The following is a 27,684-nucleotide window of genomic DNA, read 5'->3' as shown; positions in this document are numbered from 1 at the left end:
CACTGCAGAGGAAATCTACACAGAGCACGGTGGGTGGAAACATCTCCATGTGTGCCATGCAAAAACATCACTGGATCTTAAAGGAATACAACAGTGTTAACACAAGATGGAGCAAGCCAAGCCCACACGGGTCCCTTCTCCTTACCTACCATCTGCACATCGCAATAAAAGCTCTGGATTAAACTCAAAAGGCACCTACCTGAAGAAAAGCAAGCAGCAGCGGGTGGGCCAGGAAGTCCAATAAACAGCTACAGAAAGATGAGCGTGGAAAGCGAAGACTAAGTTATAAACCACAGAGTGGGCACTACTGGCAAAAGTCTGATCAAATTACTATTCCAAAGTAAAAACGAACTGAACCTTAACTATCTTGTCAATGGACTTCCTGAAGGGAAGGGGGAAGGGAGGAGAGTACTATAGGTGAGCCATGGGAACACTCGCGCAAGTACAGCCCCTGACATGAGAGAAAATGCTCATATAATCCAAAGAAGACAGGAGAGGCGGAATAGAGATAAACAAGACAAATGGAAAACAGTAAATGGTAGAGCCAATTAAACCACATCAAAAATCACTTTGCATGTAAACTATTTAAATCATCCACTAAAAACCATCAAACTGGATTTAATTGTTTTTGAAGACCCAGCAAAGCAAGATGTAGCGCCACCCACCTGCAGGCCAACCTGCTTAGGAGGCCGAGGAAGGAGGGTTGTTTGGATCTAGGAGCCTAAGGCCAGGCCCTGTTTCAAAAATAAATAAATAAAAATTAAAAAAGACTCAGTGGGATCATCACCAGAAAGGCACTTTACACAAAATGAAACAGATAGACTGTAAGCGAATGGTGGAAAACCACACCATATTACAGCTAATCGAATGAAAGCCAGAGTGGCTGCGTTAATATGGGGAAAAGCCACTGTGAATAAAAACGACATTAGCAGAGATGGCAGCATCAGCTTATCCAGCAAATACACACCTATAGACCAATTTAGTGCACAGAGCAAAGACAGCCAGGGAGGCCAGGCAGGGAGGAGGCCAGTTATACCTGGGGATCTTCCTGCAGGTAAGACAAACCATGACCAGGTCACTCTTCATGTGTGGCAACGACAGAGACCCATGACATAAACTACAAGATGCGAACAGGCCGAGTACGCTAAAGGCTTCCTACAAGACACAACTATGCACGTGCCCACGGACCTGCGGGTGAAAAGCTCACAGTGCACAATGCTTCAGGTAGTTTCCTGCTAACGCTCACCTCGGTGTCCCCGTAGGCTCATGTCTTAAGTTCTTATCTCTCTGCCAGTGGAGCCCACGGGACCTTGGAGTAGGTCACCGGGGCGGGCCTTTGAGGTTCAAGTTGGGCCCTGAAATTCAGAAGCTGAGCCAAAATCAACCCGCTCACCCTAGAACTGTTTCTCATCATGGGCTTTGATCATGGAGACACAAAACTAACAAGGACCACAAGTCAACAAGGCGAAGGGAGCTGCATGGACAACTCTCCTGGTTCCACTAGACAAACCTGAGAGAACGTGGCATACTAGTAAAATGTACATGTTTCATTGGCAAATTTTAAAAAATAGCTATCTCTGCCCCCCCCAAAAAACCAGTAACAATGTGTCATAGAGTGAGGAAGCTGAAAGTCTCTAAATGGTGGGAGTCTTACAGAAAAGAAACAACATAACTGAGGAGGCCAGCCATTAAGAACTCTACGACCCAAGGCTGGTAACACAGTTCACTAGGTAACGGTGCCTGCTACCAAGCTGGATGAATTGAACTCAAATGCTGAGACCTTTGTAGTGGGAGGAGAAAACTGACTTCCAAAAGCTGTCCTTTGACCTCCACTGTGGTACACATTTGTACACACATGGCAAATAAAGATAAATGTAAAACACTTTAAATCCACAACACAGATTTAGGGGACCCTGAATTCCATGTTCCCAATGGGAAGCAGTTTCACAAAGTTTTTGTTGAAACAGAACGAAGCAGAGAATCCTAGCTAGAGGCATTGGGCTGCCTGATGACTTGCACGCTTTCAGTCGACAGAAACTAGAATTTTTGTTACCTTAATACATTCCAAAAGGTTTCTGTTAGTCACAGGACATTAGGTCTGACACAGAAGTAGGCAGGGAACGGTTATGTGGGAGAATAAAGATCACCCAAGCTAAATTGTAATTAGTCTGTGGACCCACAACATCTCAACCTCTCCACCCACCATCACTGAAGGAAGCTCTGGTAAGCCTCACTTGGAGCTTCTTTTTTGGGGAGCTTTTGTTCATAGCAGAAAATAAGAATCCTGGCCCTTAGGCAACTGGTACAGAACTTCAAATAGAAGTAGTGAACTTGAAACCGAGAGAACCGAGAAGGTTCAGATCTGAATCTTAGTCATGAGCACCAGCCAGCTGGCTGGGGTTCAGTGGGATCACCGTGGGAAGAGAATGTCATCTCTCACAGTTCTACACTTGGGAACGCTCAAGACCAAGGCTTCAGTGTGCCTTCCTGCTGTATATCGTCAGGCAGAGGGGACCTGATATCCCCTCCAGCCCTTTGATGAGGATGTCAATTCACTTGAGAGAACAGAGCTTCACGACCCCCATAGCACTCGTCTCCTAACATGCAGCCTCCCAGAGCACGCATGGCTTGTTTAAAAGTTTTACGCTGCTTTTAAATTTATTAATATGACTTATATTACGCGTGTCGGCACATGTGCCACCACCCGCATATGGAGGTCATAGGACAACTTTGTGGGGTTAGCTTTCTCCTTCCACCTTCACGTAGGTCCCAGGGACCAAACTCAGGTTGGTAGACTTGTTCGGCAAGCACCTTTCCCGCTGAGCCATCCCACTAACGCTGGACCAATCTCTATACACATCGCCCTTGTCTGAATGTGAGAAGTCCCCCACGGGCTGCGTGTGGACACTTGGTCCTCAGCTCGTGGAGCTATTTGGGAAGGCTGTGGACCTTCACGAAGTGAAGCCCTGCTGTAGGAGTGAGTCACTGGGAGATGAGCCTTGGGAGAACACAGCCTGCTCTACTTCCTGTCTGCTCTCTGCTTTCTGACCACAGATGCATCCCATGGGCCACCATGTGTTCCCTGCTATGAGGGATTACCCAACCTGAACTCCAGGGCAGACCAAAGCCTCCCTCCCCTTAAACAGTGTCTTCTCAAGTCACAGCAACAAGAAAAGCGAGCATTGCAATCACTTAAGGGTTCATGTTCTAGCACATGAATGTTGGAAAACTATAAAACATTCCAATCACAGCACAGCTGTTCCCATACAAAAGACAGAGAAACAAAAATGATTTAGAAGACCTGCACAATACTGCCAACCAAGCTGATATAACTGATACTTGATATCCACCCTGCCCAATCACAGCAGAACATACAGCATACAGGCAGAATGAAACAGACCGTGCCAGAACATCAGATAAGCCTCCAGTTAAAAGGACTCAAATATACAATGTACATCCTGTACCCACCGTGGAGTTAAGTTAGAAATGAATAACAAAGGCATTTGGAAAACTCTCATGTGTTTGGAATCTAAATATGAACTTTTAAATAATCCACAGGTCAAGAATAAATCAAAAAGGAAATGAGAAAGTGTTTCAAACTGAATGACAATAAAAACACAATGCATCAACATTGTTCAGCCGCGATGTGATGCCTACAGGGAAATTGACAGTGCTGATGGAGTAAAAGAATAAAAGTCTCAAGCAATGACCTCAACTCCCACTGAAAGGAACTAGAAACAGAAGAGAAAATGAAATTCCACAGTAGGCGGAAGAAAGGGGTAAACAGGATAGGAAAGAAATTCCTATTTCTTCAAAAGGCAAAACAAATATTAAAAAAAAAACCAAGTGAAATCAAAAGGTGCTGCTTTGAAAGACAATATTTGTAAATCTTTAACTGGAATGATGGGGTGGGAATGACTTACCAACACCAGGGATATGTGCGATCGGGAGACACCACTGGGGATTATTCAAATATAAAATACAATCAAGACAAACATTATATCCAAATTGTAACTTTGATGAAATGGGTAGCTATCTTGAAAGAGAAAAGACACCAAGAGTAACTCAAAGGGAAATATAGAACTGGATCAAGCACAGGTTTATTAAATATATTTTACTTAAAGTTTCAAACCTTTGAGAAATTTTTGTGCAAAACTGCTTGCTTCACTGGTTAATTCTAGAAAATATTTATGGATAAAATAATAAATAAATTTTAACAAGTTCTTCAGAAAACTGATGAGAATCTCCAGAGCTCGCCATGACATCAAACCCACACACAACTTCCTGGAACCTGAGACCTATACACGCATGATGGCTATAGAAATACTGAGATCCACACACGCATGATGGATGAAGAAACCCTGAGATCCACATCCTCACAGTGGATGCAGGAACCCTGAGATCCACACCCTCACGATGGATGTAGGAACCCTGAGATCCACACCCTCACGATGGATACAGGAATCCTGAGGTCCACGCCCTCACGATAGATACAGGAATCCTGAGATCCATACCCTCCGGTGGATGCAGGAACCCTGAGATCCACACCCCCACGATGGATACAGGGATCCTGAGGTCCACACCCTCACAGTGGATGCACAAATCATATAGGGAAGACTTGATGATGTGAGGCTCATACCATGAACACAAGCGTGTTCTAATGTTCAAAAATCAACTCACAGGGGCTGGAGAGATGGCTCAGAGGTTAAGAGCATTGCCTGCTCTTCAAAGGTCCTGAGTTCAATTCCCAGCAACCACATGGTGGCTCACAACCATCTGTAATGAGGTCTGGTGCCCTCTGCTGGCCTGCAGGCCTACACACAGACAGAATATTGTATACATAATAAATAAATAAATACTTAAAAAAAATCAACTCACAAAACTCACCTTGACAGAAGGAAAACAACAAAACCTCATGGAAACTTGCATCAAAGCAAAAAAGCATCTGATAAAATCCAACAACTCCTAACTGAAAAATCTTAGACAATCAGAAAAAAAAGAAGTCCTAAAACTGAACTGCTCCTTGACCAGATGCCACAGTCAATATGACCTGTAAGTGGGAGAACCCTCCTCTAGCACCAGGAGCCATGCAAGGCTGTCCACTCTTACCACATCAAACAATGCTGCTATGCATGTCTGAGGTAGCACCCACAGCAAGAAATAATAAACAGGTAGAAATTGGCAATTAATAGATATGAATGACATCTCAGATGGAAAAGAACAACTAAAGTTGACTTTTCTTACAAGTGACATGATTACCTATTTTTAAAAACCTGCTAGCGTCTACAAAGAACACACCAGAACTAAGGAGTATAACAGAACTGCAGGATTCAAGGTGACTATTCAAATGCTTATTGTTTCTCTAACAATAAATAATCATAGATTGAAATTTTAAAAACTAGTTACAAAGCTAGTTCATGAGTCTGAATTACAACTTTGGCATCAAATGCATAAATACTCAGGGATAAGCCTGACCAGGAACTAGGAGAAGCACAGATGTTCCTGACAGGTCTCCAAGACTGTGCTGCTGAATCAGAAACCTCTCCCTCATTTGGAGCTCAGTTCTCTCCCACCTGCAGACACGATACCAAAGCTCAAGTCGACTTGTCTCATCTTGTTAGAATTTGGCAAAGTGATTGTAAAATCAAAATGTAGATGCGATAAACTCGGAGCAGTTAAAACAACTGAGAAAGAACAAAGCGTGTGCCAGACAGATCCAAGATTCCTTATAAGGGTACAAAACCAATTCAAGACTTAGAGAGATGAGGAGCTCAGAGCAGGAAGACAGACCCACACAGGCTCAACTGCTAACACCACACAGGGTAGAAAGGCACAACATACAGGAATACGGAACACTCATAGTTGGACACACAAAACTCCATCCAATCTTGGCCATATGCAATATTAATTCTAAATAGATTCAACTGTAATATAAAGCCCCAAACTATAGAACTTCTAGAAGTGAACACAGGACTGTAAAACTTTCTGAAAGTGATGGAAATATTAATTACTTTGATATGGTATGGTTTTGTAGAGATACATATTAAATATATACATATTCTATACATCTATAATATAAGTAGCTGAGTATGGTGGTTGCACGCCTCTAGTCCCAGCATTGGCAGAGGCAGGAGAACTACTGTAAGTTCAAAGCCAGGCTAGACTACAGGGAGAGTTCCAGGCCAGCCAGGGCTAGAGGGCAAGGCCCTTTTTCATACACATAAAAATATGTATGTAGCCAGGCAATGGTGGTGCACAGCTTTAATCCCAGCACTCAGGAGACAGAGGCAGGTGAATCTCTGTGAGTTTGAGGCGAGCCTGGTCTACAGAGTGAGTTCCAGGACAGTCAGGACTGTTACACAGAGAAACCCTGACTCGAAACATCTAAAATAAAAGGCATATATGTATGTCTATATATGTCAGAGCTCATGAAGCGTCCTTCATACTTCAAGCACATGCAGTTTATAATATGTCAGCCAAGCCTCGACTACAGCATAAAGAGGGGGCTGAGGACATGAGAAGAGCCATAGCAACTAAGGACGTTTATCATGACTGAGAGAACTCGCCGGCATCCAACTCGAGTATGAGAAATGCCAAAGGAGGGTCTTATGACAGAAGTGGCACTTGCAGGAGCAGGAGCTGCTTCAGCACTGAAGGGTGAGGGCACATGTGAGGCCGCAGATGATTTTAAATGGCATCCGAACTTCCTTGTGAGGCAAAGAACCCAAAGATAATCAAGGGAGAAGCAGAATACCCAAAGAGCCCTTTAGTACACCAATTCCACATTATTATGTATGACATTACATTGTTATATATATTATGTGTTACATTATTATACATAATATTAGTATTATGTGTGGTATTATTATATATCATTATGTGTGCTATTATACTATTATATATTGTTATGTATGGTGTTATGTTATTATATGTTGTTATATGTGGTATTATATTATTATAACTACTGTATTTCATTATTTATGGAATTATATTATCATCAACATCATCATCATCACCTTCCTACTAGAAAACTCAGCTCCAGACGGCCTTGCTGGTGTACTCTGTCAAGGATGAAGGAAGAAGTAGAGCCAATGCCACATGAATAGTTAGAAAATAGGAGAGGAGCCTCAGTTTACTTTTCTCACACGAAAACTAGACAAGAAATAAAACAGAGATTGTAGCTCTTGGCGGGGCTCCACATGACTCTTCTTTCCTCATATCTTCCCTTCCACACATGCAGCAGCTGACATAACTGACTGGGTTCAGGGTCGTTATTAAGTAAACAATGGTTAGGTGAGCACAACCACGGGGACGTCACAAATGAGTCTGAAAACTGAGGCGGCAGCAGGGGGACTGGCAGGCAGGTGGCAAATGCAGTGTGGGACGGCACGAGTGGTCGACACCTTCAAACGCAGAGGCTGTGGATTCTGGAGATTTCCGTAGCATAGTCTGGGGGCTGAGCACGGGTAGGTGAAACCTGGAAGAAAGCCCTGGCTGGGGAGACCCTTGCATCACATGTGGATGGACGACATCCACATCATATGTGGTGCAGAACACAGCTCCCCGACGTGACCTGTGTGCACAGGCCAGGGTCGGAAGCTGCAGGACACAGTGGCTCATGAGACACGCGGAGACCACAGGCATATGTGAATGACACCACAGGGACAACATCAGGAAACTAAAGGACAAGCAACCAGTTTATTACCCAATAAATACGTTCCAGGAAAACCTGCAGAGTAAATAAGACTGCAGAGACTTATCAACCAAATGTTTAGGCCCTGATCTGAACAGGGCAACTATTTAAGGCAAATTATGAGGCTATAGGGAAATCTGAACACAGACTGGATATTTGACGGTATTAAGGAATTACTGCTGAAGTCTTAGAAGGGATAATGGTATTATAATAATTTTGAAGTCCTTATCTTTTAAAAAAAAGTATTAACAAATGAAATGAATGTCTGGGACTTGCTTCTAACTAATTAGGAGGAAGGGGAGTGGAGTGGAGGCCACTGGGGAAAGGGTGGGGTTAGGAGAGGACAAGGCTGGTCACCAGCTCATAACCGCTGAGAGGAGTGGCGTCTGTGCAGGGCCATTAAGTAACTCCTCTACTTTGGTGGATATTTAAATTTTTCAGTAATGAAAAGTTTCTTTAAAGTGCTCCGCGGGGAGGAGTTAGCTCCACAAACGTTCATTCCACCTCTCATCATCTGGGCCTGAATAATAGGCAGGGTGGGGACAGCCGAAATCCGGCAGTAGGTGGAGAAAAGACACAGTGACTATTGCATGTTACAGCTGTGGCAACACGCATCTGTCCCACAGGAAAAGTCTTCGGAGGTTGGGTGTGCCCAGGGTTGCGTAAGCAAACCTGGAGCGTGGCTGTTCTCTTACCTAGGTGCCGGCCGTTTCTATAGAAACCACCAGAGAGATGCTATTCCAGAGAGCGCACCGCATCTCCACTGGCCTCACCGCTCTGTGCACACTTGCCCATCAGCATCTGAGAGCCGGCCTATCAAAGAGCCCTTGCCGCTCACTTTTAAAATAGGTACAGCTCATTATAAAGCACCTGCTCTCAAATGTTTCCAAGGAAACAGGGGCCCCAAGACACCCCTCTCTAAATTCATTAGCATTTAACACTCCCTAATGAGGCTTAAAGATGGCGTACTTTAATAGCCATATGCTGGGAGGGCACCTTCCCCTTCACACCTAGGTGTGACTGATGAGCTGCCTGGCTCCCCGGGGACAAGTTGAGCGTAGTCTAGGATATCTGAGGAGGTCTCCATAGCCCAAGACTCCTTTTGGAGTGTTTGACTCTGGGACACAATCCACAAAAAGCTGGGGTGGAGACCCTGCCCTGACCAGCTCACAACACCACCTGACTTTCTTTCTTAACCTTTCTCTGAGTGAGCATGTATGCACACACGCATGCACGTACTCATGCACACATGGGAGCAATGCGGCCTCTAACTAAAGGATGCATTCTCTTACATATGCTACTGCCAGGCCTAAAATACCCCAATGTGACGAGTTACCTGGAAAACTCCTATGCACACTTTAAAACCCCTAAATGTGCCTATATGAACTCACTAGCTCATTCCTTTGAGATCTGTCAACTCCGCTGTATGGCCACCACAGACCAAACAATGAACCAGTTTCCTCTTCTATGGTGACATCAGGGCCTGGTGGAGATGAACCCCCATCCTCTTCCATTTCGTGGCTTCTTGGCCTTTCCTTGTTTGGCTGCAGACTCCCATAATGAGGACTCTAAACTGACAGGGCTCTGGCAGAAGAGGTGCAGCCGCATGAGTCCCCACAGCTCTGAGGCAGGAGCTCACTACGGCAGTGTGCAGGTCTCAGCTGAGTCTTCTGATTCCCAGGGACCACACCATGGGGCTAAGCTTCTTCCTGAGAGTGAGGGACTGAGAAAGTCAGTTGATAAAGAATTTCAGTCCACTAACCCAGGGGACATGATGACACTGGCTTCCAGTACTGTTCGCTCAATGTGAGAGGGAGAACAAAGGCCTGAACACATGGTCTCCCTGGGGTGAGCTGCACAGGGCATCCCAAGGAGCGTGGAGCAGATGCAAAGAGAAGTCTGGCCCTGCTTCGGCCAATGCCACCCCTGTGGGCCATCCACCTTTCCTAGTGTGAGGGTGTCAGTGGCCAAACTTCCATGTGGAGTCACAGTTATCTCCTGGCCACCCTGGGCTACACCCACTGACACAGAAGACTCCACCTCGGCTTCTCCACACAGTCTGAGTGCCCACACTTACTTGGCAATGATTAATTTACTTTCGCCTTTCAAAAATTAATCAAAGATGCAGAAGAACGTTTGCTGGAGCCTGTGATCCCCTGCACTGGCCACACCATTGCCCTGGGTGATCATCTTGTGCCCACGGCACAGATACTTAGCATTTTGGTCAGGGTGCACCCAGGTGCTGGAACAGATCCACCCCACTGTTAGTAAACTGAGGACAGCTCGACTACCATGAGCCCACAGAGGGCTGGGTCTGCCGTAACCTGTGTGATCCTGGGCAGGATACACCCTCTCTCTGAATCAGAATCCTCATCTGCACAGTGAGGGTGCTAACCGTGACTTCCTAGATTGCCCATGGGGACTGTATCCTGCCCGGGATCATACAGCCAGCTGGAGACCTTACTACAGTCATGACAAATCTGCAGCCTGACATGCGTGCCTGACCCTGCCGTGCTATACTCCACAATAATAGCTGCTCAGTTAGTGCTACCTGGGTGGGACTGAGACCACAGCAGCCTCCCAGAATAAAAGAGAACAACCACCACTGTGAAATTTCAAATTGTGGATGCAGAACATGAGGGAAAGGGAGGAGAGTAGAAAGAGCCAATAGCACCTGCGTCCGTGTTGCCAGTCCTCACAGGAGAAACGCTGCTTTCGCTCACAGTGGAGCCATGAATTAGGAGTGGCTTCCAAGGGTGCAGCTCCCCGGTCCCCCAGCACTGGAGGACCCATGCTGGATGCTGCAGATGTCCATCAGCCCCTCAGGCATTCCCAGCCCTGGGAAGCAACACAATGGGAGGCACAGAGACTTTCCAGGCTGTATAGGAGGATGGACAGCACGTACTCACCTGCTCCAGCCATCACCAACCCAGGCCTGCCATTCCTGGAACCCCTTAGGGCTCCAAGAGGAAGGGTCACTCTCGGATAAGGCCAGGGTGCCCTTGCTTGGGATGCTGGGGTGTTTCTGTTCTCCAATAACAACCCCCCTACACTTCTGTACCCTCCAGTGCTAGGGCACCTGAGAAGGAGAGCTTGAGCTGAGCTGGCCTAAGTAACAAACAGGCCAGTGAACTGGGACAGGGCCTCCTCTAGGGACAAGCAGACCCTGGGCAACACAAACTGCAAAGGGACAGCAGGAAGAATGAAGCCCTCCTGTGTGCACATGCTTGAGTACACACCGTGTACATCAGGGTGGCTGTTTGCATGATCCACGCAGAGGACAGCAGCAATGGCCTGGGCTTCTCTGTGGGCTAGACAGGCTGCAAGACCCACTTCCCAATACTGACCACATAGGGAGCAAGTCCCTGTCACCTTAGGGCCCCCTCTGTCTCTTCATCCAATGTTTATTTTTCAATATATACTATCTGACTTCTGTCTGACATGCTGTCTGAATTCCAAGGATCTATGGGACTAACGAGCAAAGAGCAGGAGCAGGGACATCAGGAACTTCATACCCTGCATCTGCTCCTGACCCAGGACACCCAAGGGAAAGGAAGGCAGCCTCCCCTGGCCTATCTATCTACCTTAGTTTCTTCCTGCTTCCTCCTAGGACCCTGGCCCCAGATCCCTCCTTGGTCACCCTACCTATCCCTTCTCTCTGCACCAGCTCCTCTCCAGACAGAACTGGGCCTACAAAAGCCTCACCGTGACCCAAACAAGCAAAGTGATGAATAGCGTGAAGCTTAGGCAGGCAGCTGTCCTCCGGAAGGAGGTGGGTTACCCAGACTTAACAAGCATGCGCACGTCTTAGCAGCACCCCACCTAGAAAGTTAGACACTCGCTTCAGTGTGGTAATAAAGAAAACACAGAAATATTATAAAAACCCACAACAAAGGACTGGTTAAATGCATCATGGCATACTGGATAATTGTTAAAAATTATAGCGTCCAAAAGTCCTTTAACAATATGGGAAATGCTAATGATGTGATATTAAGCTGGGAAAATCACATTAAAATGCAAATGCATGTGCCCAAAGAGCTGCAGTGGAGGGTGCCAGCCACTGGTGGAGGGTGCCAGCTGGCTACGCTGAGCACTGGAGGCATCTTCCTCTTCATGCCACTTGGGTCATTATGTGACCTAGCGGTCATAACTCCCCAGCCCACCTACATCTTTCCTGGTCCTAGGCCACGCATGGGTCTCTAGTTCCTCTCATTCTAAATCACTCTAAGTGACAGGGGATCGCACCACATCCTCTGTATAGTTCGTGGTTCCTTTCATACCAAGTAAGAGGCAGCAGCAAAAGAGACAGAGCCACCATGGCCAATAAGGCATCTTCTGGAGGAGAAGGGGGGACAAGAGAGCATAATGGGTTGAATATGATCCAAGTTCATTATATACATGTATAAAATGTCATAATGAAATCAATGATTTGTATACTATATGATGTGTGTGTGTGTGTGTGTAGTCCATATAACACCCTTCAGTGGAGCTCGCCAGCATATGGGCCTTGCTTGGATACTGGTGCCCTGCCATCCTCTGGCCAGATATCTGTGTGCAGTGGACAACTGAAGGAGGGAGCATGAGGACTTGGGTGGGCTAGGAGACTACAACCCTGAAGCTGCCGCAGAAGGTCTGGGCCAGCACCTGCACAGAGGTGCTGCAATACCCAAAGGCATTTCCTACAGCCTCTCTGGGCCTTGTAAACCAGAGAGAGCTCATGCATACAACAGGAGCTCAGAGCATGCTCAGTGAGCAGGTGGATGGGGTAAAGCAGATAATACCTTATTTTTAAAAACTCCAGTATTCTGGTTAAGAGTCAAGCAGTGTGCTTGATGGAGGTATGAGCCGAGGCCCAGCCCTCATTTTCTCTGAATGTGTACAGAGTATAGGCTCTACATGACTACAGTCTAGACCTTCCTCTTAGCATGGCCAGCATATGCTCAGTCTCCCGCAGGACCCGCTGGGAAGTGGCCATCAGCCGTCTGTGGGTGAGAAGAGGCTGAGTGAGACAGCATGTCTACCGACAGATACAGCAACACCCACATGTGAAGTCACACAAGCATCAACTGGCACGGAACAGAGTTCCCAACTGCGGAAGCCTCCTCAAGTCACAATCTCAGAGTTCCAGATTCACGGAGGTGAGAGCCATCGGTCACCGAAGTCCAGTCCCCAAGCCAGCACATAAGCAAGGTTCCCAGTGATCCTGTCCAGGGACGGGCAGCGAGACTCAGGTCAGCTATCCCCTAGGTTGTGGAAGGAACAGTCAGTGATTTGGTGGGGGTGAGGTGCTGTGGAAAGTGTCTAAAGGGACATCCATGGGGACACACAAGACAGCTGGCATCTAACCAAGAGGCCAAATGGAAGAAATGAGTAAGAACAGACCCAGAACTGATGGGAACAAGTCAACGGCAGCCCAAGCCACTGACCCCAGCCAGAGTTCTAGAGAAAAGACACAGGCACGAGCCGAGGAAAGAAAGCAAGTGGAAGTGGGGGACACACACAGAGGCCTTCCTCCTCTTTCTTTCCCTCCGCCCTCCCTTCTCCTTCTTTTCTTTTCTTTTCTTTTCTTTCTTTTTGTCCTCCTTTCTTTTCTTCCTTCTTCCTCACTTCCTTCCTCCACCCCTCCTCTTCTTTCCTCTGTCCCGTTCTCTTGCTTCTTTCTTTCCTTTTTCTTTCTCTAGAAGCTTTGACCCTAACAGCAGGACCTCAGTGGAGCCGTACTGGCAGCTTCTGAGACTGTGAAGCAAAGGGAGACAGAACCGAAGAAGAGACGAATCCATAGCTACAGCTGGAGACCTCCAGGCTCACATCCACGCACTTCTCCCAGTAACGGAAATAGCAAGTATAGAAGTGTAGACCAGAGGCCCCCAGCCGCCAGTCTGACCCTAGTGCACTGTTGGATCATCTTCCCCACGAAGGCCGACGTGGCATCCGAGCATGTGCCAGCAAGTCAGTCAGTAGGTTCTCCCTACTCTGGGTGAGGAGAACAGCCCTGACAAACAGAGAATCATACAACCTGTTTCCAACCGCAGCAGAATTAGGTTCAGCATTAACAACAGAAGGATATCTGGAGAATCTCTTCATGTTTGAAAATTAAATAATATAATTCTAAACCCATATGTCAAAGAAGAAGTCACAATAAAATTAGAAAACTTTTAAATTGAATTAAAACAAATTTTATTTTTTATTGGTAGCTGGCAGAAAAAGAACATGGGAAGCATGTAGCTGTTATCGTTAAAAAAAAAAAAACTAATAGCCTAACTTGTTTGATGTGAAAACAAAGCAAGAAGATGAAAAAATGGAAATTAGAGCAGAAACCAATGAGGCTGGAAACAGAAAAGCAATGCAAAAAACAATACTTCATTGAGGTGATCAACAAGACTGACAAACGTCTAACCACAGAGTGGGAAGGGGATAACACGAACGTCAAAGTGAGAAATGACGAGGGGACATCGACAAACTAGAAACCGTGAACACTGAGGGCACGAGCAATGAGTTCCTGCAAACGCTTGTCACAGTTTCCTTGAGATGAGACCCGGAAAGTGCCTGAGCTCACTCATGAAGAAATGCATGCTCTGGTTAGCCTTCTCTGTGGCCTCCAAGAGGCCACGTGACACACACTGCTCCCAGGAAGGTGGAGTGCAGAGGGCATCACAATGTTCCGTTACCTCCAGGAGCTCTGTCGGGTCACAGTGAAGACCAGGAGCCCCACCCCTGCTTAAATCTCCCAGGGTCTCCAACCCTAAACTCTGAAAAGCACTTCAAAGTCTGAAGCCTTTGCGTTTCAATGAGATGCCACAGCTGAGATTCCAAGCCTGGCCACACATGAGGCACTGCAAGCACACTAAAAATAGTATATCAAATGAACTTCAAGCCATGGATACAAGATGTAAATAAAACATAAATGAATCTTATGTTGAGTCTTCAGTACTGACCCCAAGTTATATCCTCATGCATATACAAATATTCTAAAATCTAAAAGAATCAGAAATCCCAAACCACTTCTGGTCTCAAGCATTTGGGATAAGTGTACATTGAAATGTCCTGAGCATTCTGTTAAGGACTCCTCGGGAGGACTGTTTAGCAGAGTTCAAGATATGGTAGCTTTTCACAGCCTAACTGATGTGCAGAAAGGACACCGTCAACCCCAGCTGGCTCACACCCTCTGTGTAGCAGGAGAACACACAGTTCTTGCCATGCTGGCTTCTACTTGCAGGGGGGAAAAAAACCCACCCTAGCCCATTCTGGCCTGTCCCATCTCAAGGGTAGGGCATGGGCACTGAGAAACACATGAGGTTCAGGAGAGGCACAGCTCACTAGAGGCTTGGCCTGGCCAGGACTAAAGAGTAACACCTCCCCAGCACAAATAACTTGTACCACACGGGGAGCCCTACCTCAGGTGTGCTCACCTAGCACACCCTCCTGGCAGGGAGGTAAGTGTGACAAGGTGCATGCCAAAAGGCAAGGCAGGACCGGGAGGACCAGAGCAATATGAGACTTGAGAGATGCTGGACTGACTGCTAACAAGAAATAGCTGTGGTCTCCATACTATGGGCTCTAGTCAAGTGTGTGGTGCGGGCAAAACAGGGCACTACAGGCAGAGGGGAGACTCCCGGAAAGGATCGCCAAAACAGAAATAAAGGGTTCTTCTGACGGGCTTGTTGGTACACTGGAGATAGCTGAGGCCATTTCAATAGAAACCTCCAGAATCTATAAAAGCAAAGAGAAGAAAGACTGGAAGGAAAGCCCAGAAGAGACTGCGGAACAACTGTAGGACATATGTAGGGGTGTAATACCAGGGAAGGGTGGCTCTGGGAGTCGGGATCCCCAGCATCCACACAGAATGAAAAGCTGGACAGACATGACCTCTCACCTGTAATCCCAGCACTCAGGAGGCAGAGGCAGGTGATCTCCTGGGCAAGCTAGCCAGCTAGAATAGTCAAATCAGTGAAATCTGGGTTCAGTGAGAGACCCCACCTCCACAAACACAATGGACAGAAATTGAAGAAGACCTCCAACATCAACTTCTGGCCTCCATGAGCACCCACACACACACAGGAGAACACAGAGAGAGCTGTAAGGAATGATGGAGCAGCGAACAAAAGAGTTAGGATGGTAATGTGTGAGAATTTCCCAGATTAATCACAGGCAGCACATGGGAGGTAGGTCCAGAAGCTCCAGGGAACACAAAGTGGATAAAGGGGGAGTAGACAAAAATATAATATAACACAGCTATATCTAGACGTAGAATTTTAAACTGCAGAAAACTGGAGACGAAGAAAACACCATGCCAGCAGCTGGGTAGCAGAGAACCATGTTTGCAGAGAAGCAAAGCTAAGAACCACACTCAGGCTCCTCTGGAGTCACACAGAGAACAAGGCAGTGCAGCCAGGGAGCTGAGGAGTCGGGTGGGGGAGACCAGCAGCTGAGAAGTCTTTACCTTGCAAATACTGCTTTGAAAAGTAGATAAGGGGCCAGTGAGAGGGCTCAGTGGGTAGAAGGACTTGCTGCTCAAGCCTGACAACCTGAGTTCAATCCCCAGAATGCACAGTAAAAGGAAAAAAAACGAATCGATGAAGTTGTGTTTTGATGTCCAAAGCACATTGTGGCACACATGCATGCCTGTGTATGTACACACAACAATACTGATAACAATAATTAATAGTAATAGTAGCTCTAACAGCAATAATCATAATAATATGGAGAGAAAATAAAGGCTTCTCACAAAAGAAAATATTCAAAAACTTGAATAAATTTGTTTCCCACAGGCCCATCTTACAAAAATGTTAAAAGATGTTCTTTAGGGAAAAAAAATGATTAAGGTGAGGAGCTTAGAGGTACATTTGAAAACAGGAAGAGGGGCCAGCGAGATGGCTCAGAAGGAAAAAGTACTTGCTGCCAAACCTGGAAATCTGAGTTCAGTCCCTGAGACCTACTATCTTGTGAAAGTTATTCTCTGACCTCTCTCTTTCTCTCTCTCTCACACACACATACTGACAAAGAAACTCACACACACATACACTTAAATAAAAACAAAATTAAAAAAAAAAAAGAAGTCTGGGTGTGAAGATGCATAGCCTGGTTCAAAGAGTGAATTTCAGGACAGCCAGGGCTATCTTTATAGTGAGATCCTGTCTCAAAAGAAAAAGAAAGAAAGAAAGAAAGAAAGAAAGAAAGAAAGAAAGAAAGAAAGAAAGAAAGAAAGAAAGAAAGAAGGGAGAAGAAGAAGAAGAAGAAGAAGAAGAAGAAGAAGAAGAAGAAGAAGAAGAAGAAGAAGAAGGAACAAGAAAAACAAGATGCATAAAATGGAGTTATGTAAAAACTCATTTTTCTTAACACAGCAAATAATGAATTTGTTCAAAATAACCACCATAGCAATATACGCAGGAATGGTGGTTATGACGAGGGCAGAGGGCTCAGGATTACTATAAGGTGCAGCTTCTTACACAGGACAGGGACCGTGTGACTCAATGTGAGGGTCACAGTAACAGGCCAAAGAGTTTCTAAGAGCACAGCCACTAAAAAGTCACTCAAACTCTAACGTGTTTAACTCCAACCATTTCTGGCAGCACTCGCCTTGTACCCTAGTTTCCTGCATCTTGGCCCCGAACACATGAGTGCCATCACACCAAAAGTCACCAAACAGCACTGCCTGCAACACCTCGGTTCCAATTCCAGGATATCACATTATGAATCGTAGGGTTTTACTGTATATAAGATGTTTCTAGCCGGGCGATGGTGGCGCATGCCTTTAATCCCAGCACTCGGGAGGCAGAGGCAGGCCGATCTCTAGGAGTTCGAGGCCAGCCTGTCTTTAAAAACCAAAAAAAAAAGTTTCTATACTTATATAAATGCAGTGGTTAAATTAACAGAAAACAAAAACTTTGACTGTGGTCACTCTTCGGCATATCAAGCATATTAAAGCTGCACAACGTGGGATAGTATTAGAATGTCTGACTTAAAAGTTAACCACTGCCAGAATTGCTAACTTGAGTTCCATTAAAAAAAATTTAAAAAAATCATTAAGTGAGACACTAGGTAGCCTATTGGGAAAGTGCTTGCCTCAGCAAACATAAGAACCTGAGTTCCATTCCCAGGACCTACATTTTAAAGAGTCAAGTATGATGGTGTATGTTTGTAATCCCATTGCAGGCAGGCGGACCCCTGGGGCTTGTTGGTCAGACAGCCGAGCCTATTGGGCAAGTTCTAGGTCAGGGAGAGAAAAAAAAGAAAAAAAAAAAAAAACCTTGCTGAGAGAGAGAGAGACAGAGAAAGACAGAGAGAAAAGAAAAGAGCCTTTCCGCTCGGCCGTTCCCCTGCACGGGAGGCAACCATGGCGCCCAGCCGGAATGGCATGATCTTGAAGCCCCACTTCCACAAGGACTGGCAGCGGCGAGTGGACACTTGGTTCAACCGACCGGCACGCAAGATCCGTAGGCGCAAGGCCTGGCAGGCGAAAGCGCGCCGCATTGCCCCGCGCCCAGCGTCCAGACCCATCAGGCCCATCATGAGGTGCCCCCACAGTGTGCTACCACACCAAGGTTGGAGCTGGCCGGGGCTTCAGCCTGGAGGAACTCAGGGTGGCTGGTATCCATAAGAAAGTGGCTCGCACCATCGGCATCTCCGTGGACCCAAGGAGGCGAAACAAGTCCACCGAGTCCCTGTAGGCCAACGTGCAGCGCCTGAAGGAGTACCGCTCCAAGCTCATCCTCTTCCCCAGGAAGCCTTCCGCTCCAAAAAAGGGGGATAGTTCGGCTGAAGAACTTAAATTGGCCACTCAGCTAACAGGACCTGTGATGCCCATCGGGAATGTTTATAAAAAGGAGAAAGCCAGAGTCATCACAGAAGAAGAGAACTTCAAGGCTTTTGCCAGTCTTCGCATGGCCCGGGCCAATGCCCGGCTCTTTGGTATCCGAGCAAAGAGGGCAAAGGAAGCTGCAGAGAAGGATGTTGAGAAGAAAAAGTGATGTGCTTTTGGAATATTGCAATAAATTTTCCATAAAGCAAAAAAAGAAAGAAAGAAAGAAAGAAAGAAAGAAAGAAAGAAAGAAAGAAAGAAAGAAAGAAAGAAAGAAAAGAGAAAAGGGGAATGATACCTGCAACTGTCCTCTGGCTTCCACACACACATGCAGACACATGTATAAGCATGCAAATAAACACACACACACACACACACACACACACACACACAAAACCATTAAATGGGTTTTGGCTTGGGTTTAGGGCAGAATTTCTAATAATTTCTGAAGTGATCCCAAACATACTTCTGTAGTTTCATAATTCATGTTTATGCAAAGCAGAGTTCTCAGCATTAACAATTATAAAATCCGAATATTCTTCAACTATGAAAAATGATGAAGATGCTCATGTCCTTCAGTATCAAATGATCTGTCAACACTTAATGCTTTGTGTAAAAACACACAAGTGCACCTACCTGTCTCATTAGTATACGAATTTGTGTTCATCTTTAATAATGGTATGCACATAAATCATGTGCATATCAAAGAACTGTTAAAATAAATTTCCTATGACTTAGTACCAGTAAGTGCTTGAATTATAAATGGATTTTATATAACTACATACCTGGAATTGCATAAAAACTTGAGCAAAAGGGGTTGCAAATGGAAAAGTTGAAGAAGGCCTCTTAAAAAGCACTCAGTGTATTCTGAAATGGCTCAAGAATAGGTTAACAGCACTTGCTGAGGAAGCTTGAAGACCTGAGTTCAAATCCCCAACCCCCATGAAAAAAACCTCCCAGTGTGGTTGCATACCTATACCCCAGAACTGGGCTGGGAGTAGAGGGACAGAAAGATGGTGAGGGCTGCTGGCTTAACCCCAGTTCAATGTAAAACCCTCTCTTGGGACAAAGTGGAAAGTGACAGAGGAGCACCTTATGTCTTCCTCTGTGTCCACATGTTCACACACACAAATATTTAAAAACAAAATTAAAAACACTAAACTGCTCGCCATGCCTTTGGAATTCTACAATATCAATGGGAAGTAGATGTGAATTAGCTTTAATGTAGCAAATTCCATAGCTACCCTCAGAAAGTTAGAAAAGTAACACCAGTGTGCTAAGCAAGCAGCAAAGACCACAACTGTACAAACACTCAACTACAACCAGAGAAGGGGGCAGGTTTGGTGGCCTGGGCCTGTAATCCCACAACTGACAACACAGAGACGGGAGTAGCAGGAATTCAAGAGTAGCGACAGAGTGAACGCAAGCAGCAGAGGCCATGCTGCATACAAAAAGCAAGATTATCTCACAATATCAAAAGAGGACAGAAACCCTAGGGTAACATATGAGCAGGGAAAGCTAAGTTATTCGGAACCTGGAGGGGCCAGTTCTCCGTGCCTTACAGTGTAAGCAGCCAGTAACAAGCTGTCAACATGCATGAGGAAAACCTGGCAGGCTTGCACTGTGAGTCAAATGAAGCCACATCACAGTTGGGGCTGCCATCTCTGCTTCAGAAAAGGACAGACCCATGAAGAGCAGCGCAGTCACAACCCCAGCACTCTGAAAGCAGGGGAAGGAGGACTGCTATAAGTTCAAGTCCAGCCTGGGCTACAGAGGGAGATCCTGTCTCTGTAAAAATGAAAAAGAAAAATGTCTAGCAGGGAGGAAATCAATAAGGACACCAGTAAGCTCAACAAGACTCATAACTGACAGCTAGAGCCTGTGCTTGCAGGGCCTAGGGACAGAGGCCAGGCTGCTACAGGCACAGGGCTCCTTTACAAGTGATGAAAGTGTTCACAACTGACCGAGATGTTGGCTTCCGTGTGCTGGAAACATACCAAAAACTGCTGTACTGACACTACAAACAAGTCAGCTGGGCGGTATCTGAATAAAAGCTGTCACCAAAAGATTATCAGATCTTTAAAGTAAATTCAGACAAAATAAGAATAACTTGGACATAAAGTTGGTGAGTTATGGACACTGCTAGCCATGGAAAGGAAGTCGGGTAAAGAAAAAGAATCGATATACAAATTAAAATAATTTTAAGCACCTCAGGGTGAGAGCTTTCCTCAGTGGCGACGTCTTTGGTAGAGAACACATAAATCAGAAGTCTATGTACACTGCATTTATTACAGAACCATCCCATGTCTGCAGAGCAGGCCTCCAGTCTCAGCTCTTCATACTCAAGTTTCCTAGAGGGTGGGTGCTAATGATAGCCCCAGGCTACTGGCCTCTGGGCTCCCAGCAACTCACCCAAGGAAACAGACTCAGGAGAAAAAGTTAGAGGGCCAGTCCCGGAGGTTCTGCACTTTAGGAACGAACCAAGTGCCCTCCTCTGCCCAGGGTTGGGGACCACAGCCATTGGTGAAGGCAACCAGTGGAGCTGACAAATGCACCAGACATCCTAAGACACAGACGCCTATCTTCCGCAGTGGGCTTTGCTCTGGAGACTGAATCCCTTGATGGAATGGTTGGTCCACTTGGGCTGTGTTACATCATGCCCTGGGAGGACACCTGGTATCTGGCATCAGCTCAGAAAGCTTCTGTGCCATTCACAAATAACAGGTTTCCTCTTCCTGCACTGGAGAAAGAGAAAATAACACCTAGCTTCAAGTCCACCCTCCATGGCTGCCTGCCCCTGCCTTAAGAGCTGACCCTATTGGGATCATCTTCCTCTTTCTAGACTGTGGGCAGTGGGCTTACCCTCGCAGTGGGGTAGGGTACACTGGAGATAATGCCAGCTCTCCCTCCCAGGCCTACTAGGACAGAAAAAGCTATAAAATAGGGAAGATGGCAGCACCCACAGTCTGATAACAGAGGTTTGAGGGGTGGCCTGGAGCCTCACCCACCTCCACCTGAGAGAGGCAGAAACAGATCCTGGGAAAAGCACCACACACCCTGAGTCCTGCCGCATGTCTCCCTGTCCCACATCCCCAGCTCTGGGGGTCTCCTAGTCTCGTGTGCATTGAAAAGTTTGCAGCAAAGCTTAGAACTGCAGAGAGGACAAAGAGTCCAGATAGAAAGGCGTTTTAATATGAAACAGATGAAAGAGACGGATGGAAAGTAATCAAAACCTCATTAGGGCAAATAAGCAACCTGCCTACAGTGTCACCAAAACTGATGGCATGGAGCACAGCGTGGGCGAAGCTGGGTCTCCAACAGCTGCCATCGGGGAGATGACGGCACATGAAACCCTGACAATCCCACTCGGGGCACTGGCCTGGCACCCACACTAAAGCCTCAGGAGCGGTCACCAGGAGTTCTCAAACACCCTAATGCAGGGCCACCCAGACAGGACAGGAAGGCAGGCAGCTCCCAGATGCGTCCACCCATTGGACCAGGTGGGTAAGAGCAGCTCTTCTCAGCTCAGGCCACCTAGGGAAAGCCGCCCACAGCAAGGGCCGACAATGAGATCAGTGGATTGTGCCTCTGCTTGCATGCCAATGGGCTGGTTAATTGCTCAGGATCTTTGCATCAGTCTTGATTAGCACTATTAGTCTCTCTTGTAATGTTTTCTCTCCCAGAGCCTACTATGTGCTCAGCACAATGGTAGGTGCTAGGACACAGCAGCAAAGAGGCCCAATTCCTGCCTCAGAGGAGGCTCCCTCCTCCTGTGACACTCCAGCTTAAATGCAAATAGCTGTGATGACAAAAAGCCAGGCTGGGAGTCCACAAGGCCAAGGCCAGCCAGGGCCCTGCTGTCACCTCACATTAGGGCACATGCCACAGGGAACCTAGCACGTGGCTCCAGAAGGGGGTCAAGAAGCCAATTCAAGAAGTCAAAATGTCCCTTTAAACACTTAAGGAAGGAAGGAAGGATGTAGAACAAGCATGAAATATTGATGATCTGTGTCAAAGCAACACCAGGGTGTACTGAGCAAAAGTGAGCTAGCCTGTCAGAGCTGATATTATTGGGAGAGTCCCGGACAGGGTGGAAGTTGGGGGTTTAGAGGAGCAGCGGGGGCCTGCAGCAGAAACACAGCAAGTCTCAAGGCAACACAGCTGTCCGCAGGGGGAGAGCAGGAGGCAACCAAATGCTCTTAGCCCCCTGCTTGCCCGGTGTCTAGCCCCCACACAGGGAGGAACTGGGCCAGAGTCCAGCCTCCCTAGTTCCGGGAGGCACTCGTCCTAGATTCTCTGAGGCTTGCTCCAGTTCCCAGTCTAGGCCTGCCTTCTTCAGGCAGTAACTTGCTGAGGCTGGAGTTCCGTCATCCGGCCTTGCGAAAAGACAATTCCTAAGCACGGGATCCAGCGTCTCAGGTTCTGTGGGGCTTCCTTAACAAACTGATATAGGAGTGAGGAGCCACTTTGAGGACTTAACTTTGACTTCAAGCACAATGAACTTGGAGGTGACTGACATGAGGCACAGTGTTGGTGGGTCTTATGTCTCGGTGTTCTGGCAGATCTATGGCTCCCACACTATGCAAGGCTCAGAGCCAGGGTATCACCAGACTAGAAATCAGGAAGCTAGTGTTCCTGTTGTTATTTTACTTATGTTATAGTTGTTATTCCACCAGAACCCAGGAGCTGGAAAGGCCAGCCTTGGCCAAAAACCACAGAGCCCAGCTCACACAGTACCTTACCTCACACAGGATCTCCTGGGAACTCCCTGCAGCCATCATTCTGAACTGCAAATGCTTTCACATCCATTGTCAGAGAGGCCTCTCCTACACAGATCCCAGAGCAACCACTGGTCAATCCCCATGGTCCCGGTGCTGCTCTGGTTCAGGTTCGCTAGAAGATGCAGATGTGACCGGACAGCCACTGAGAGGCACCTGGGGATGAAGAAGCCATAGGTGCCCAAGGAGACCAGAAGCTGCCACAGTCATGGAAAAGGATCACAGCTGAGTCAAAGGCTCAGAGGGTTCACATGAGGGAAGCTGAGCACCACTGAGTTCAGAGGTTCCAGACTGGCTTCTCAAAGGTTTTCACTCTCAGCTCCTTCTGCAACCCCTGGAGTCGCTAACATGCAGAACTTGCCCCGCCATAGGGGACTATGGAGGCAAAATCTATACCTAATGAGGGCTGGAGTTCTCCTCCATGTGGCCAACATGAGAACCCTGCTCTGCAGACATCCTCCCTATTTCCTTCTGCCATACTGATGGGGGACTGTGCACCACAGCAGGTTTGCCTATTTTGCCTTGGATCACCCAGGTAAGTGAGTAGCAAAGGGAATATTTGAACCTCAGTCTTCTGCAGCTCAAGGCCCTGGTTCTGGAGAGAGGGGCACCCATAGCACCCTGGGTACCAGACAACAGCCCTCCCAGAGAAGATGCTGGAAGTAGTCACAGAATGTGGCCCAACAGCATCCGGACAGCTTAATGTGGCTGAGTACATCCTGTAGATCCTGGAAGTGAAGCCTGGCACTGTGTCATGATGAGATGGGACTCCAGTCATCAGGCCATGGCAAAGACAGCAGCCAAGAAAGGAGGAAGACAGTCAAACAGCGCATTTCCCATAATGAACTAGGCTGGGCTGGATGGAGCCAGAATCCCAACATTTGACATTTTGCTGAGTTTCAAGATTCAGAAAAAAATCTATTGGTTTAAAAGTTACACTTCAACTATTCATCAGAACTTGTGCCTGAAGTCTTCGGGTGAGGCTGCTGGCCTGAAGTGGTCCCACAGTGATGGTCTTGATGGCAGAAGCCTGCTCCTTGCCTGCAAAATGTTGGCTTACGTTGACCCAGAATTTGAGTCCATGCACCTGAGCTTAAGAGTCTCCATCCCTGGTGTGGAAGAGCTCCTGGAATAAAGATACCTCTGCGGTGGACTGCATGACATACTCAACCTAAGTCCACTGAGAGGAAACGAGAAAAATGACCCAAACACCACTGGCTGGAGAACCATCAAGAAAAAAAATTCTCTGAGCACACGGTATCTGTGAAAATGCATGGAAAGGGACCAGGTACAACAGGTCCCACTTCATCAGCAGCTCACAAAGATTAGTCCCAAACAGTTATCAGATCCAGGTCCCTCTGTGCTCAGGGTCAGATCTGGGGCTCTGCAGGCTGTGCAGTCTCTGCTCCACTACTGTGGTATGAAAACAGCCGCAGAGTGAACACAAATGTGGCTGTGTTCAAATAAAACTTTATTTATAAAAAAATAAATAAAAGGCGAGTTGATTCCTTCTACATAGAAGTCTACCAGGTGCCTATCAGATGCTGTGCTGGGCACAGGAACTAAAACGGGAGCAAGTGAGGAAGACACACGAAGCCAAAAGCTATCATGGGAACTAGATCTCAAGCAAAATCCTTACAAGAGTTGACAGTAGGTGAGGGAAGAGGAGAGACTAAACTGGCTCTATAGCTCTATATTTTAAAAGAGACCAGAAGGTACTGGGAGCAGTGGAAAGAAAACAGCCAAGCATCACCATGTCTCTGCACCTGGTGGGCTCTCTGGCCTCTCCCCCTGAACTGCCAAACATAAGACTGCACACTGCTATCCCATAAGCACTCCTTTCCTGGGTGGTGACACAAGAAAGCTCAGTTTGACTGTGAACCAAGGTCTGTGTCCCTCCTGCTTCTACCCACTTGCCTACTGCAGCCCCGACAGGATGGTGAGAAAAGGGCCACACTGTTTGGCGTAGAAGCAGAGGCAGTCAGATCTCTGTGAGTCTGAGTTCAGCCTGGTCTACACAGAGAGTTCCAGATGAGCCAAGACTACCTCTAAAACAAAAGGAGAGAAAAGGGCCACATTGCTCGCTGCAGACTTCAGCACCAGGGACAGAACCCCTGCAGGCCCCATTCACTGACCAGCACCAGCAGTGTCAAAGCAGGGAAGTGTGCTGTCCCCAGAGCCCAGCCGATGCAAACAAAGCCACTGCACCCCACGCTCTGTGACCCTGTGTGGGAGGACTGTTGGTGAAGAGGAAGTAAAAACAAACACTGCACAGATCCCTTCACCCACGTTATTAGCTTGGGAGAGACTCACAAACGTGCCGATAGCAGCAACAGCAACATCTGCTTCTGATTGCTTCTCCCCAGAACTCGTCAGCTGGCGTTTGCCCCAGGAGAAAAGCTGGTATTTGCAACAAACTCTTAAATCAGATGGCATCCAGAGTGAGTAATTTTTTATGTGTTTGGTCTTTGAAGCCAAAAACACAGAACGCACCTTTACAGGAGAGCTGGGCCATACAGTGGTCCCACACCAAGGGTCTGCTTACAAGGTTTCTTTTATGGGCTGTTCAACACAGGGTTTCTCTGTGTAGCCCTGGCTGTCCTGGAACTTGCTCTGTAAACCAAGATGGCCTCAAACTAGGAGATCCGTCTGCCTCTGTTTCCCAAGTGCTAGGATTAAAGGTGTGTGCTACCACCACCTGGCTACAAATTTTTGATTTGCATACCATGCTCAAATGTCTCCTTCTATTTATTATATATTTGTGTTCTAGTATTTTCAAAAATTCTACTGTGCCCACTAGTTGATGGGTAATATTATTGTAAAACATTTCTTTTACAATAGAAAAGTAGTATTTTGAAAGTGTCTCAAGGAGGAGACCCACAAAGTACTCTGAAGCAAGGATTTGTTTGTAGGTTCTGCTCAGAAGCTCACAGACCTTCCATAGCCTGCAGGGTACCACCTTCCTGGGAAGCTAGTCTGGTACACAGTGTGGATATGGATGAGACTCTGGGCTTTGGAGGCTCTGCTGCACTGTCCCACATCACCTCCACATCCAATGTCACCAGGATGGGGTATCCCTGGGTGACATGGATGCCTTCGGGTAGGTCCCCCTAGTGCTGCAGACCCTATGACACTGGTTCTCTTCATGATGAAATGGAAGAGGACCCCTCCTGCTGCCCTGTACCTCTTTCTTCCCTATGAGCTTCCACACAAGTGGAACAGGGTGCAGGAATGGCACAGGCTACGCCTCTATCTTCCTAGGACAAACTGAGAACAACCTGGAGTCACCGAGTCCCTCAGTCATAGTCCTAACAAGCCTCTCACACACCTCTGCTGCTCCACCTACTCCACAGCCATTGCTACCAACACAGAGCCCTTCCTCAGCCCAGCCCACAACATAGAGCCCTTCCTCAGCCCAGCCCACCAACCTCCACAGGGCCACAGCAATAGTTCTGACTGGACAACCCTCCTCTGGCCCTGGCCAAGACACAGCACTGACAGTCTCTTCCAAGCCCATCCTGCTGCCCAGTGCCCTCGCCAGTCAAGTCTATATACCTCTCTTAGAGCTCACACTCCTACCTCCCATATATGCACAGTTCACATGGCCATCTTTCTTAACTCAGTCAGTCATGGCTCGCCAAGTGCCTGCCTGAGCCAGGCATTCCAGCAAACCACAGAATCTCTGCCCCACAAAAGCTCACATTTGACGGGAGAGAGACAGGCAAATACAAGAACATAAAAAATCCAAGCTGTGCCAAGTGATAGTAAAAACCATGGAGAGGAATAAAGGAGCAGAGGGGACCAGTGCACTCGAGGAGGGTGGCAGGCAGGGAAAGTGGCATTTGAGTGATGTTCCCTCTGGGAACGTGCTCTACATAGAAAACTGGAGGAGCATCCGTACACGGACAGAAAATGTGCAGCAGGTTCTGGGAAAGGCAGAGTGTAGAGGGCGGGGCTCATAATCAGGGGCTTTGGGGAGATCATTTAAGCCTTGTGGATCATGGGCTTTCACTGCAATTAAGACAGAAACCTGGAGATGCTGCGGAGGATGGAACCATCTGATTTAGATCACTCCGCTGCTGTAAGGCCAGCAGCAAGGGTAAGCAAACAGGAACCCCAAGCCCTCCTAACTCAAGACAGTGGCGCTGCAGCCAGCCACAAAGCAGTGGACATGGGCAGAAGGGCTGATGCTATGAAGGGAGGAACATGTTGCTGGCAATTACAATGGGGGTTCAATGGGAAGAGCAGAGATGGGGCTGGTGTTTGGGACCCAACTTTGAGTCATCATGTGTTAAGAAACAAGGACAACTGGAGCTTCAGGCTGCAGCAGGGTAGGAGTGGAAGACCTCCAGCTCTGAAGGCCCCTGAGGCCAACACCTCCTCCAGGAAGGCCCCTCAAGACAAGCTGGCAAGCA

General features: G+C 47.2%; 1 protein-coding gene and 1 pseudogene across 2 annotated transcripts in view; one reads left to right on the top strand and one right to left on the bottom strand.

Moving 5' to 3' along the window:
- Positions 1–27,684, bottom strand: part of Wdr25 (WD repeat domain 25) — a 127,641-nt gene that overhangs the window by 8,539 nt on the left and 91,418 nt on the right. The gene's annotated exons all lie outside the window — the stretch shown is intronic.
- Positions 17,483–18,660, top strand: LOC126509056 (60S ribosomal protein L13-like; annotated as a pseudogene).

Source organism: Alexandromys fortis, unplaced genomic scaffold (assembly GCF_014885135.2).
Source record: "Alexandromys fortis isolate MF-2015 unplaced genomic scaffold, M_Fortis_MF-2015_v1.1 scaffold_91, whole genome shotgun sequence".
Taxonomy (NCBI): Eukaryota; Metazoa; Chordata; class Mammalia; order Rodentia; family Cricetidae; genus Alexandromys; species Alexandromys fortis.
The sequence above is the reverse complement of the archived record's forward strand: the minus strand, read 5'-3'. Positions and strand labels throughout refer to the sequence as shown.